This window comes from Phodopus roborovskii, unplaced genomic scaffold, assembly GCF_943737965.1.
Source record: "Phodopus roborovskii unplaced genomic scaffold, PHOROB, whole genome shotgun sequence".
NCBI classification, from domain to species: domain Eukaryota; kingdom Metazoa; phylum Chordata; class Mammalia; order Rodentia; family Cricetidae; genus Phodopus; species Phodopus roborovskii.
In genome coordinates, this window is record NW_026125708.1 from 1,003,203 (window position 1) to 1,017,453 (window position 14,251).

Consider the following 14,251-nt stretch of genomic DNA (forward strand, 5'->3'; position numbering starts at 1 on the left):
GTTCAAAGCTTTGTAGACCTCTGATAGTCCTGCAACATGGAGACAATTGTCCCTACTAAAGGATGACCAACTCATTTGTATTATTGGCCCTTAGTTTTGCATTTGTAGCACTCCACTGCAGGATTCTGTAAGAATGCTGCCACTCCAGGAGATTCTTGGTACTAGGATTCCAAGATGCCTGTGTTGATACTGATAGTTTCATTGCACACTGAACAGCCAGTGTGAAAGTGGGGTGAGAGTGGGCGGAGGAAGCTGAGTCAGAGAGTTAACCAAGATGTCAGGCATCACCACCATTCCTCTCTTCATCTGGTTACTGCACGAAAGTCCCTTCATGCTACTTACTGGAATGGTAAGATTTGAGACTCATAGGAAGTGGAGGGGCTGATTTGTGACTGAGATGCCCCCCACTGCCTCAAGTAGACATATGACAGCACTTTATAAACGGGAGGTCACATACAAAAGGCCCACCATGAGAGATGGACCAATGGTGATGGGGTGGCTGGGTGGTAGAGGTATCCAAAAAAGGCCCAGTAGCCAGAGAAGGGGAAGGTCCTAAGCAAAGTGGGTGTGTGGAACTTTCCAGTTCTTGCCAGTGGGCCAGTGGGCAGAGCAGCCACAGCCAGGTTGTCCTAGAAGACCTTCCCTCTCTACTTCCCTCCCTCAAATATTTCCCCTGGAAACTCAGTCTGTTGCAACTGCCAGAGCTCCAGAATTCCTCCTGCACTCTCAAAGGGCTCAGGAGCAACCTAGTGTAGCTGAGGTGCTCATCTACATGTGGCTTAGGCACAGAGTTGGGGACCTGCCTGTTGGCTCCTGAAGCCTGGGATGTAGATGCTCTGAGCTCTGAAGGACAGAGTGGGACTTACCATGCTGGAACCTGATGCACAGAGGCCAGCCAACCTAGATTAGGAGTCTACCAGGTTTCCTCACCACAGACTCTGGAAATTCAAGTTCTTCCTAGGTTCTAGAGTCACTGCACTTTCATCTTCTAGCTTGGGTCCCTTTGATCCAAAGCTCTATCACTTGCAGAGAGTTCCTTTTTCAGACTCGCCATAACTATTTCTTCCCATTCCTAACGAGCTTGCTTAATCCCAAAGATGCCCATCCTGTCCTCTGGACTTGGTCCCTAAGGACTCTGCTGCCAGCTTCCACTCTACAATATGGCTATAGACACATAGTTGGCATTTGTTAAGAGTATATGTATTTTACCATCTCTTACTCCAAGAATGTGTATGGCATCAAGCTGTCCACTCTCCTATCTGCCTTCCTGTCCCTCTGTATGACTTAACCTTTGATGATGTTTTTCCCTTTCCAGTTCCTTGTCGGTTTGTCCTTTTATCCTTGTTTTCTCTTTTTGGACTCCATATCTCTGGATCTGAGCATCTAAATAGTAGTTCCCTACATCCCCTGTAATTTCAAAGGGTTAGCCTCTCACCCTCTCATCCAGTGTCTCAGATGCACACCATGGCTCTAGCACCTTTTTAGCTGGCATTTGTTGCTTGAAAACTCCATCCTAGGCTCTATTTGGAACCCCCAGGAGTACACTAACCCCCAGGTGTCTGGCATTTCATCCCTTTAAAAGTTGAAAAAATCTGTGGGCATTTAAAATTTCCAGTCACTACTTCCTATTCGCTCCTCCCCCCCACCACCAGATTTTCCTCTTGTTCCCAGCCAAATTATAGGGAAGAAATAGGCAACTGTATCGGGTTTCTGACTGAAGATTTATCATTGAACTCGAAATGCCAAATTACAGGGTTCTCTGAGATCCTCAGACAGACTTTGACAGAATATATGGGGACACTAACATCCAGAGCCAGAAGGGTCTCACAAAAGAAGCAGGATAAGGTCAGAGATATAGTATCCTGGCCTCTGGTCCAGATGTCTTGGTGTGTGGATGGATGAGTGTGTGTGTATGTGTGTGTGTGTGATAGGAACCAATTTCCTGGGGTGATCTGTTGATCTGGAGATATAAAGCCACTTCTGAGCCTTGCTGCCTCTCCCTCCATGTCCTCTGGAACCTGGCCTCAGGCTACCCACCTTACCCACCTGTTTGGATTAGTATTCTTTGTGTGAAGACTGGCCCCTGTCTCTCCACAGTGATATGGCCCTCAGGAATGTCAAGTCAAGGTTGATAATAGTGTATGGAAAGTTTTAGCCCTGGCTGAGGGCCAGATCAGGACTTTGATGATGATAGTGATGGTGGTGATGGTGGTGGTGGTGGTGGTGGTGGTGGTGGTGTGTGTGTGTGTGTGTGTGTGTGTGTGTGTGTGTGTGTATTTTAAAGGGGAAGTGATAGATGTAGACCTGTCTTTGTTTATCTCCCCTCTGCACACTGTAACCCTCTTAGCAGGGGCAGGGCAGGAGTGGGTGTGATAGCTGGGTGAACATCCTGTTCTAGATACCTGTGCCAGGTTCACAAAGAACCAAGAACTCTGTCCAGAGTGACCCACCTGTTCGTTTGGGGTAGGTGGCAGTTCCTTAGGAGGTAGGAGTATGTGTGAGCTCACAGTAGCAATCCTCTGGCTCCCTTGAGATGAGCCAGTGAGGCCAGGCCAGGGTGAATTTTGGTGTAGAATGGGGTCTGTTCTACTTCCATTGTGTGGAATAGGGGAGCTGACAGTCTGGAAAGCCTGGTATTTGTTCTGAGGATGAAATATCATGGGTGTACGAAAAAATTCTGGCTCTCTGCTTCCAGCACCTAGCTCGGGTGTCAGGAGGTGGCCACAAGCTGCTTGGTACCAGGAGTTGAGAAAATGAGTCCTTGGTCATCATGAAGTTCCTACTGCCATCATGCTCTAGGGTGATAAGTGAGCACAGCCATACTGGTAGCCTGGGCTATGAGCCTACAGGGGCCTCCATCCTCCCAGGATTTAGTTTCCTGTTCTACATCTCCAGTGTGCACCCCGGCACACACACAAAAATGAGGCACATGTGTGCCACACACCTTTCCCATCCCTCCCACAGTTGCCCCTGCTGCCTCTAGTCTGCCATACTAGGACAGTCCCACGTAGTTCACAACCCATGACCTGAGCTTCTGTGACATTGTTCTATATGAACCAATGCTGTTTCATGTTGGGCGTGCATGAGCAATAGGTCCTTTCATGAGGCTTGGTGGGGGCTCACACGCCCTACAAGAAGTAAGTTTTTTTTTTGTGGGCCTGAATGGGGCTTGCAGGAATGTGTGGAAGCCTTTTGCTAGTCTTTGCTCGGAGACTCTATGAAAAAGAATAGTATAAGGAATCGTCTGGTGCCTTTTTTGTGTCTGTCTCATCTCATCTGGTGGTGCAGAGTCACAGGCCTCGCTGCTACAGTCAGTCAGATGAGCTCCCATTTCAGGCATGGTGTGTGTGTATGGGGCAGGGAGAGACAGAGAGACAGAGACAGACAGACAGAAATAGACAGACAGAGACAGAGAGAGGAGTATGTTCTCATATCAGCCCTTATTAGGATCCAAGGGTCTTAGAGGAAAACTCTGAGTAATTGGATCTGAAGATACTCTCTGCACGAAGAAGAAAAAGAAGAAGGAGAAGAAGAGCCCACTACCACTGTGGGTCAGGAGAAGTTGGCTCCCTCAGTGCTATTCTGCTGCCTGTTGCTTGTGGCCAGCCTTACGGGATACACTCACATCCAGAGTGTCTGCTTTGCCCACTAGCTTTCACACATTGCTTCTGTTTTATAGGTGAAAAGACTGGTAGTTGCGATGTTAAGGTGGCTTGTTCTGGGTGGCATTGCCAGAAAGTGATATAAGTAGCACCTCTGATACTTCCTAAGCCAGGATACTGTCCACCACGGCTCAGTGGCTTTGTCCATACCTAGGATTTAGTTCCAGTGACTGACTATTTAAGCATCCATGATGCCAATGCATCTGCTCAGCAGCTATGTAAATTAACATTTTTCCTTTGCGTTTCATAAGTGAGAAAAACGTTGCATACAGTCACAGTTAGATTTGGGCTTTGTACACTGAACACCTGGCTTCAGAGTTCACTAAAAAGCTCACCTATGGTAGTGGCAGAATAAAGAAAGCCTCAGGACCTAAACACACAAACACACACACACTCACAGCACACGTTTGGGGGTGTTGAGTTTTGAGTTTTGCGTTTTGCTTGCTTCATTCATTACCGGTTCCCTGCCTGATGAGTATGCTGGCATCTAGAGTAGCAATGAGGCACTATAGAACACCTGGACAAGAGTGAGTTTTGTGGGAAAAGGGAGACCCAGGAAGAAGGGGGAAGTTTATTTCCAGAGCTGATCAGGCTGTGTTCCAAAAAGATTCGTATGAAAAGGCACTATTCACCCCCTCCTTTCCAGGAACCATTATGGAATATCCATCTTGTGCAGGGTGGGCAGAGATGGAGAGAATAAAGAGACCAGTACTGTCAAAGGTGCTCTTGAACTATGTTGTCCCTACGAAGAGGGGGAACGCTCTTGTCTTTCTGAGATTCTCCAGACATAAGAGGGAGTTAAAAACAAAACAACACGCAAAAAAATGATCCTTGAGCTATTTCAAAGTAGCATTATAAATGTTAGGAATAAAGTTTTCTTGAATTATTGTGTTCACTCATTCATCAAAAATTTCTTTTGTCTTTGAGTCAAAGTTGGTATTTATTAAGAAAAAATGTTTTAACGTGTTTAAGTGCAGGCATTAAGGAAGAGAGAGGCATTTAAAGAAAAGGGAAGGTACATACCAAAGATGTGGGTGTGGGCTTCTCAAGAGAGAGTGTGTTGCAACAACAACAAAAAAAAAAACTGTTTTTATTAAGCATGTCAGGCACTGTGGAACTGGTGTTGTATTTATAGCATTTTCTAGGTTTTGTAGTATTTTCATACTGTTTTCTATTGTTGGTGCTTTTTTTACTTTGACCCTTTGCAGTTTCTGGTTTTATGGCTTAAAACAAACAAAACACAAACACAAACAAACAAGGAAGGGGGTAGGGTGATGGCTGGGTTGGTAACAAGCACAAAGACCAGAGTTCTATTCCAGAACCCCCATAAAACTTCTCTGTATGGTATTAGGTTTATAATCCCAGCACTGGGGACATGAAGACAGGTGGATCCCTGGGGCTTGCTGGTCAGCAGGTTTAGGCTAGCTAACCATCCCTAGGCCACTAAAAGATCCTGTCTGAAAATAAAAGGTAAGCAGCACCTGAAAATGACAGTGGAGGTTGTTCTCTAGTCTCTACACACATGTGCACACCCACTCACACACCCACACACACGCGCGCATGCGCACGCGCACACACACACACACACAGACGCACGCACATACACACACACAAATATTTCAGAACCCACACTTATCTTAATACAGTTAGAACAACCTACTGAATTACAGGTGGTGCACAAACCCATAATCCTAGCATTTAGGAAGCTGAAGCAAGAACAATGAGGCTTTGATGGCAACCTGGACTACAAATAGAGAGCCTGTCTAAAAAGTATCTACTAAATGTTAAATTGGGTTTCCCATTATTTGAATGCTTATACTTTATTCATGGTTATCCCTAAGAGTCTTTTAACGTTTCTTCACCTACTCGTGAACATTACTGGGAAACCACTGAAAACATTGTGCTCGGTGCCATGGCATAGCTGAACTCAGCTCTGACATGGTTTCTTATTCTTAGGAATCAGACCATGGAAGGTTCCCCACTTTTAAGTCCATTGTGCACAAGTAATACACATTGGGCTTCAATTCAGACCCTAAAGCATGCTTACAATATTTTATACAGCCTTGTCTCAGGAAAGGCTTCCTATATGTCATAAGGGTTCCAGCCTCCTGGTATAGGCTGCAACCACATTTAAGATCTGTGGGGACATGGCTCACTTGGGAAAAGTCGTCACAAGTTACAGATGTAGCCCTTCTGTTGAAAAGAGTAGAGAGAACACATTAGAAGGAGAGTACGTGTTAGCGAGAGAGTACACACTAGGGAGAGAGCCCACAAGGGGAGAGTACACACTGGGGAGAGCACACACTAGGGGCTTTCTTCCTTTGTTGTCATTCCTTTGGTTCTCATGAGGGCTAGCCAGAAAGGAAGGTGGGGAAATTTGTTTGGCCTAGTAGACTGGAGGCAGGGTGCCTGGTTCTGCCATTGCCTCCAATGACCTTGGGCAAACTGCTGTGTTGGATACTCTAGCAATCCAGTGAGGTCGTTGCAGTTCCTGTAGTCTAATGACCTTAGCTCCATTCTGCTCGTCTATTAGGTATGGAGAAAATATCAATGTGCAAGTATTGGCCTGCCACGGATTTGCTGAGTAGCCCAGAGTAAGTCACTTCCTTTAAGTTTCTGTCCCTGTAAACATAGTTGCAGTGCCCTGAGAGCTTGGATACTCCTAGCCCTGATTAAATAGGAGTCCTCAATTCCATAGTAAACTTACATGAAAACTTCACAGACAAGGCAAAGGAAGAAATCAGTTCTTAAACACCGTTTCTTATTGAATTTGCACAGGCTTCCTTGAGGTATTGGGTTTCAGAACTCCTGGAAGCTCTCTCCTGCCATAATTAACTTTGGTTCCCCGTGTGTTTCTATATCGAAGAAGGGCTTGGACTTGCAATGGAGCAGAGGGTGATATAGGGGAGGTTGCAGAATGCTAGTGTCTGAATAAGGTAGGAATGACAAATTCCTAGTTGTATTTGGGTTTATTCCTTTCTCACTTGGTTGTCTCTATTGTGTATCTCACAGAAGCAGTCTTCTGGACTTAATATAAATTATCCTGGACAAGTAATTTAAACTAAACTCGTGTGCACATGGCATTTATATTTGAACCCTGCACGCAAGTGCCAGACACATTCAGAACTCAATAAATTTAAGTCTGTGTGCCTGGCCAAGTCGTTCTTTCAAGCTCTGCTCGTTCAAACTCTGTCTTGGGCCCTGGGCATGTGCCTCCTGGCTCCAGCGGTGTGACCTGAAGGAAAGGCAGGGGCTCAGGGCATTGGAGGAACTGGCTGGCAGAGCCCCGCCCGCCCCATTTGGGCCGCTTTCTGGGGAGTCTGGGGAGGGGGGAAGAAAACTGAGCCCTCATTGGCCTAGGGACCTGTGGGTGGGCGGAGCACCTCTGTAGCCTTCTCGCAGACGCTCCCTCCCTCCCCACCTGCGCGGCGAGCGGAGTCCGGTTGACAACGGCTAAGCAGCTGCCGCAGCTGCTGTTCTGGCTGGCACCGTTACCCCTGGCTCCACGCGTGTCCTCATCGAGCAGCCCTGCCTGCTCTCGCCTCCCGTCCCTTTGCCTCTGTGTGGACGCTGCAGCCAAGTAAGAGTTGGGGCGACGTCAGGGGGGGACACTCAGATGGATAGGGGCAATGGGCTCCGGTGGCCCGCCTAGCCTCCTTGGCGCTCTGGTCCCGCCGGTCTCATGGCAGTTGAGGACGCAGGAGGCAGGAAGGAAAGTAGCCCAGCTGCCTCTTCTCGGGGGACAGGGTTCAGAGTTATGGAAACTGGGGACGCCTGAGCGCACTGGTGGCACTCTCTCATCGGAGCACCACCAATGTGCCAGTCGTGTGGCCTGAGGACCCCGGGCCTGACTGGCGCCAAGGCCTTCCTGGGGACTCAGTGCGGGGCTCGCTCACTCTACCTTCCTACTTAGGGGGGGCATTTCCAGGAAGGCCTCGGCCCCTTGGACTTTCCAGACGCCCCCACCCCCGCCCGCCCACCTCACTACCACCTGGACAACACTTGGGAGTTGGATACATCTCATCTTTCTGGGACTCAGTTTGTCATGAAGTCCCACATAAGTTTAGATTAGAAAAGCTCAGATGAAAGGCTATTATATTACTTGGAAGTTTGGGGGAGCTCTGACTTGAGTAGTCTCCCCCAATACTTGCTCAAGTTCAGCTCTGAATTACCACGCAGGAAACCCGGGTTCCGCCAGTTCATGTGACCTTAGGCGAGTCATGCTTTCGTGAGTGTCAAGTGTATTCAGCGGTACCTCAATTGCCAGCTAGATTTCAGTATCAGAAGGCCCGGTCTCTTCAGCTCTAACACTGGCTAACTTTGTGCCTGGGCCCAGTCTCCTAACTGGTGAATAAAGAAAGAGGGTCTCCAAGACACTTGGGGGTGACTAGAGCTAGGCGATTGGTGAATCTTAAGATGATTATGCAGCTGGACTAGCTGGAAAACTACTGTGGGTGAGACAGCAATTAAACTGAATGTGAGGAGGGATGGGACTTTTCTTCCAGACACTAGGTTTCTCACTTTGGGGACCCCAGAGATTGTACTTAGACATGACGTTCAACCAAAGCACTGCTGTCCTAATTTGCTTGGGACTCACTCAGATCACCCAGTAATCCTGGGAGGAGAGGGTAATGAATCACCCAGGGCTATTTTCAAACCCTGACTCGGGCTGCACTACCAGTGCCCACACCCACTCTAAGGAGTGCAGTCCCGTCTGTGCCATCTGTATCATTGCTGTCTGGGTTTTCTCTTGCTTTCACCTTCCTGGGATGAAAGGGGGACGTTCCTTTTGTGGGGACTGAAGTGGGCAGCCCAGAGCATTGAGATGACTTTAGGTGGTGGCTAGGTGAATGGTAGAGTGGAATGGGGAGAAGGATGTTTGTCTGGGAGGGCTGCGAGTAAAGTTTTCATACTGAAGTTGTGGCTGCCATTTCGCTGGGTATCTGGTGTTGGTCCTTACTTCAGAGCGTTGGTCTTTCCTCCAGGCTCTGGCCTTGGAATTTCTGCTCCTTTAACCTCTCTAGATAGGGCTGAGAAACACAATACTTAAAAAAAGGCTGCTCTCCCTTGTTCGTTTGCCCTCCTTTGGCAGTGCAAACAGCTCTTTGAAGAATACCAAGCCTCTGTGAGCATCTGCGGGACCGTCTGCCTTCTGAAAGACTGCACGGAATGATATCTAGGGATGTAAAGACAGCATCGTGTCCTGTGTACCTTGTGTGGATGTCGAGGAGGGGGCAATGGGTCCTGTAAAGATGATGCCTTAAAACTTCCAAAGCTGGGGCAGGAGAGGAAAAGAAAGGGGGTACAAAGAGGCCCAAACTTTGACCTTCTGTTTCTTTATTTTTTAGTGTACAAAATAATGGATATTGTTATAATATTTCCATACATTCATGCTATTGTACTTTGCTCATATTCACTCTCTCTACCATCTTTAGATGTCCATCTGTATTGAAATTTTAAAACCTCTGGAGCAGCAGGGACATGACAGCAAGACAGTCACAAGGGAAGGTTGGGGAATGTCAGGCCAAGATGCTTCTTTGCCTTTTGTTAGCTAACTTCTGGAACTCCTTGTTCCAACCATGGATAATGTGGGTCCCATGAATGGCAAGTTCTTGATGGAAGGATGGAAAAGGGTCTTGGGTTGAAAGTAGGAGTTGCTTTATTCTTGAGTAAAAAAGAAAACTTTTTCTTTGAGGTCCCAATTTGGGTGGGATCAAGCCTTACGTCCCTGGGCTACTTAACTGCTCAGGGTGAGGGTGTGAATGATTTCAGGGTTTGGAATAGGAGGCATGGGTTCCTCCATGTCTTAAGGTCTGTGAAGATCTGGGGGTGGAGGTTGTTTTAATTTGGTGCTGGAACCCTGGGTCTGGTACGCACTAGGCATCACCCCAGTGATCATTAGCCATTGGGGATTTTTAAGTTCCCTCCCATACCACAACTCCTGCTGAGATTTTTGAGCACATTTTTGTTGGTGTTGAGGGTTTATTGACGCTTGTGTATTTATATGGATATGAGGTAGTGGATTAGAGGCCCCCAGTCTGGGCCACAGGCACAAGTCTGAAGTGCTGAGTTTGTGTATTGAGTTTCGTCTGGTGTGGCACTCCATGTTGAGGACTTTTCATCCTGAGCAGTTGCTGTTCTGTTTGTGGCAGCCACAGGCAGGGATTTGAGAACCCAATGTTAAGTTCTTTAGCAGTCCATGGTGCCACAGAACAAAGAACAAGGGATTGGAGGGCTAGGCACATCGAGGTCTGAATCTAGTTTCTTGTTCTCCCAAAGCTTCCAATCCTCAGTTTCTTTCTGTTGTCCACTTACTTCATCAGGTTAAATGAGAGGATTCATTGCTAAGTGCTTTGCAAACTACAAGCTTCTGTATAGATGACTAATCATTGAACTCAGGCTTGGTATTAGTTCTCACAGATGACCCACAGGTAATCTGCCATTCCGTTTAGGGGTTTAGAGGTTTAAACCCTCATGAGGGTTTAAAGGTATTACAGAGAATTTTAAACATATTTTTAAAAGAGAAACAATGGTGTAATCTGATCTCACGTGACCATAGTCCTAGTTACTTCACTCCATTTCTTGTTACTTTGAAACAAATCTCAGACATGTTATCAATTCATCTAAAAATATGTCAATACATTTTTCTAAAGATAAGGACTTGCAACAAAATAACCACAGTCTCACTATCTCACCAAACCTAGTCCCATAGCGTCACCAGAAGTTTGGTTACTATTCACATTTGCAATTGTTTTGCTCTAGAGTTCAGATCAGAGGGGAACTGATTTTGGCTGAGGAGAAGGTGACTGATGAGTGGGTGACATTTGATCTGAACTGTAGACGAGAGGATAGAAGGTTTATAGAGCTTGGATTCTTCATTTTACAGATGCCACATCGCCAGTAGCAGATGTTAGCTGCCACTGGGGCTCCTGAGCCCACGATGACCTGTAGCAGCTTCTTGTGGAAACTCTAGAAATTCTATGCCTTCATTCCTCTCTAGTAGCAAAGGAGAGATTTAATTCCCACTAGCCTCCCGTGCTCAGAGGCCACCCAGGAGTTTGAGGTCAGCGGGCCTGGGAGAATTCCTGGGAGGCTGCTCTCTTTCCAGGCCCCTCCCCAGCCCTGGGACCCTGAGGCCAATTTGAAGCAAAACAGGATGCATTCAGGATGAGCGTCTTTCCCAGCTTGTCATCTAATCACCAAAGCCCAGCTTGGAGCTTCCTCTTTCATTTATGATAAAAACCCTTCACTGTCTCTCTTTTCCCTCCTTCCCCATTAAGGGTGTGCTGACTTCCTCCATTTCCGGGCCAGCCCTCCTCCAGCCCTAAGTGGGCAGGGTGAGGCCTCTGCCCTCACCTACCCCACTGCAGGCTGTCTTGTCAGGGAGAGAAAGACCCCTGGAATGTCCTGCTTGGCTACAGCTTCTTGCTCTTGGGCTGTCCTTGGGATAGGAGTGGCCCCTTTCCAACAAGCCTGGGGTCCTGCCACTGCTTGGTTAATGATTGAGCCACATAATAACCACCTTGGAAAGTCACCTCTACAGGATGGCCATTAACTAACTCTCTGTCCACTCCAAGCCTTAAAGGGACCCCATCCCAAACTTTTACCTCCTCCCAGAAGGATTACTGACAAATATGAAAACTTCTGGAGCTAATTAAAATTCGGTCCCTCTGTCCTATGTTTGAACAAACAGAAGTAGTTACTCCTATTGTTTCAAATACATATACTCAATTTGATGTCACTGAGTTTTGTGTAGGCATTAGAGTCAGAAAGGGATTGAGGTATTTTCAGGAGCTTAAAATAACAAGAAATGAGTCTGGGTAGCAAGGCTTGTAATCCTAACTACTCAGGATGTCATTACTGAAGGCTAATAAGTTGAAGGCTTGCCTGGACTACAGAGTAAGTTCAATTGCCATCCAGACAACCTAGTAAGACCTTTCTTCAAACTGAGAGAGGGAGAGAGAGAGAGACAGAGAGATGGAGAGACCTCAGCTCTCATATCTACCTAGCATGTGTGAGACCCAATGTTCAATCCCAAATGTAGCTGAGCTGGGAAGGGGGAAGGGAGATCTGGAGCCAGTTAACTGAGAGGCTGAAGGTTTTGTGGAAGGAAAAAGTATTTCACCAAGAACCTGTATCTGGACAGGGAGTGGGAGGTGGGAAGAGTCAAGCCAAAACCCAGACATGATTTAGAAAGTTCTAGAATACACTTTTTTTATATAGTTTCAGACACAAGAGAGGGACCAACATTTAATGAACCCATTGTGTCTAATAGAGTTAAAAACTTGGCCTCTGTTTCTGACTCTGAGTGACTTTAGGAAAGTGCATTTGTTGCCTCTGGGCCTCAATTTCTACATCTATAAATTGGGTGGGACAGGTATATGGACTCACGGTTTCCCAGGCCCCTTCCAGCTGTGCAAGCATGTGTTTCCACTTAACACCTTTTGCTTATCCACAGGGTGATATAGGTCTGGCTACAAATTCTCCCAGGCCCAGTCACTAAACCCCCATGGCTTGGGTCAGGTTAGGATGTCTGAATTCAGCACTGTCACAGCTGGAGTTCTCTCAGGCTTGGGCAGTCTGCTCCCTAGCTCCTCCCCATGTTTGCATCTGTCCTGGGAGGTATCCCTCTGACCCATTCAGTCACAAGTTAATGAGTGACTTTTCCCTCTGGGGAATATGAGCCCAAGGTGTTCCTGAGATCTCAGGACTCAGTGGGAATCAGAGAGGGCTTGGCCTGTGCCAGTCACCTTTATTTTTTTTCTCACAGTCTCCCCTAGAGGAAGGTATGCAAACACAGTCCAGGGAAGAAGGGCCTTTAGAGGACACAAGGCCCACACTTTTTGAAGCTAGACTCTCTCCCTGCTGTGCTTGTCTAGTTACTATTCACCTGGCTTCAGCACCCTGGAGCAACATAAGCTGTAAACTGTTGCTTCCCATCAGTGCTTCCCATGACTGCAAGGTTTGTCTACTGTTGAACGTAATAGTATCTTCTTGTGGCTTGTAACCCCGAGACACAGTTCTGCCCCTTCAAACTACCTAGAGCTTCCTTTTCTCTCTGCCTTCAGAAATCTGAAGACTGAGAACAGATCCTCTGTTTTCTCCAACCTAAATATCTCAGCTCCTGCAAATCTTCCTTTTGGGCCTGGGTCAGCCTCCTTCTCAGCCTCATTATTGCCCCCTTAATATGCTGTTATTTGTGGCCCCTTCATCATTGGGATATACCCGATCCTCCTCTGTTTATTTTTACTCTGAACCTTTCAGGATGGCAAATTTAATAATCCCTCTCTGATGATCCCAGACACTAAGGCCTCAGAATCTTGAGCTGAGACATCTTATACAGTTCTGCCCAGGTGGTTTGTTGTTCAGGCCCAATCTGCAAAAATGGGGAACCATTGGAAAGCAAGGCCCTTGTCTTGGTGTCTGTCCTCTTCCTTGCCAGATGACAAGTTTGTTGAGAGTAGATATTCAACTAAATGTGCTGATTACAATGTTGTCTGGGTGGGAGGCTTTGAATACTGCTTTTCTGCCATTTGCCCTCTGCAATTGGTGGGGATGGAGGAAAGGGGGTGTTTTAGGGGTTACTGAATCCAGAAATGAGTGTAAGCCATGCCTGCATTGGGGACTTTTAAGAGTCAATCAGGTGGAGAGAAATACCAACTCACTCATTCCTGAGCCAAGCGATGATGACAGCAAGCAGTACCATTTCTTTAGTTCCCAGGACCCTTTCACTTCCATGGCCCCTCTGTGGTCTCAGAACAGCCCAACGAAGTAGCTGCCACGATCCCTTCAGTGCGATCTTTGGTAAACCCATCTGAGTCTCGGGAGGGGAAGAGAACAGTTTCTAAGGAGGCAAGATTTGGAATCCAGGTCTCAACACTCAGCTCTCCCTGTTTTCCTCAAACCACACTCGGCACTCAAGGCAGCTGAGGCTGACTTGGCAGCTTCCTCACCACAGAGGAACCTCTGCCTAGGCTGCAACTCTGTTCCTGTGGTAGAAGGAGTAACCTCCAGGGGAGGTGGCCTGGGATTTCCTGTCCTTTATCTGGACCGGCCAAAGACTGGCCTGTCTAGTCTTGTATTAGTAGCCCACCATTTTGGTGCAGGCTGAGGTCAAATCAGGTTGGGCAGGATCAGGGATGCTGTAGGAAGGCTTGGTTTTTAACAACTCATGCATGCAGCCTGTATCCCAGCAGGACCTTTTCAATGAACAAAAAATAGAGAGGCTGGGGATGTGACTTGGTTGATAATATACTTGCCTAGCATGCATGAGGTCCTGTGTACAACTCACTGCACTACTGTGTAAACTGAATGTCGGAAGCACACCTGATCCCCACCTTTGGGATGTGGAACAGGAGGATCGGGTTGAGGGTTGGTCTTCAGCTACATAGCAACTCTGATGCCAGCTTGGGATATATCAGACCCTGTCTAAAAGAAAAAAGAAAGGGAAGAATGGAATATGGGGAAAGGCCCAGAGTAGAGCAATGCTCTGTACACAGGTGTCAGGAGAAAGAGTGTGTTAGGAAGACAACAAGTTCTGTTTTGATAGCCATGGACAAAGCCCTGTGTGGCTAGATTACTCTTGAGCC

At 47.2% G+C, this 14,251-nt stretch overlaps 1 protein-coding gene across 2 annotated transcripts in view; it reads left to right on the top strand.

Annotated features, from left to right (window-relative positions):
- Positions 1–14,251, top strand: part of Stard8 (StAR related lipid transfer domain containing 8) — a 70,845-nt gene that overhangs the window by 31,447 nt on the left and 25,147 nt on the right. The window contains exon 1 of one of the 2 annotated variants that reach the window (XM_051178497.1): positions 7,074–7,242. The exons of the other annotated variant lie outside the window; for it this stretch is intronic. The gene's annotated coding sequence lies outside the window, so the exon portion shown is untranslated. Of the gene's footprint in view, positions 1–7,073; positions 7,243–14,251 lie in introns of those variants that run through there. 2 annotated transcript variants of the gene reach the window in all.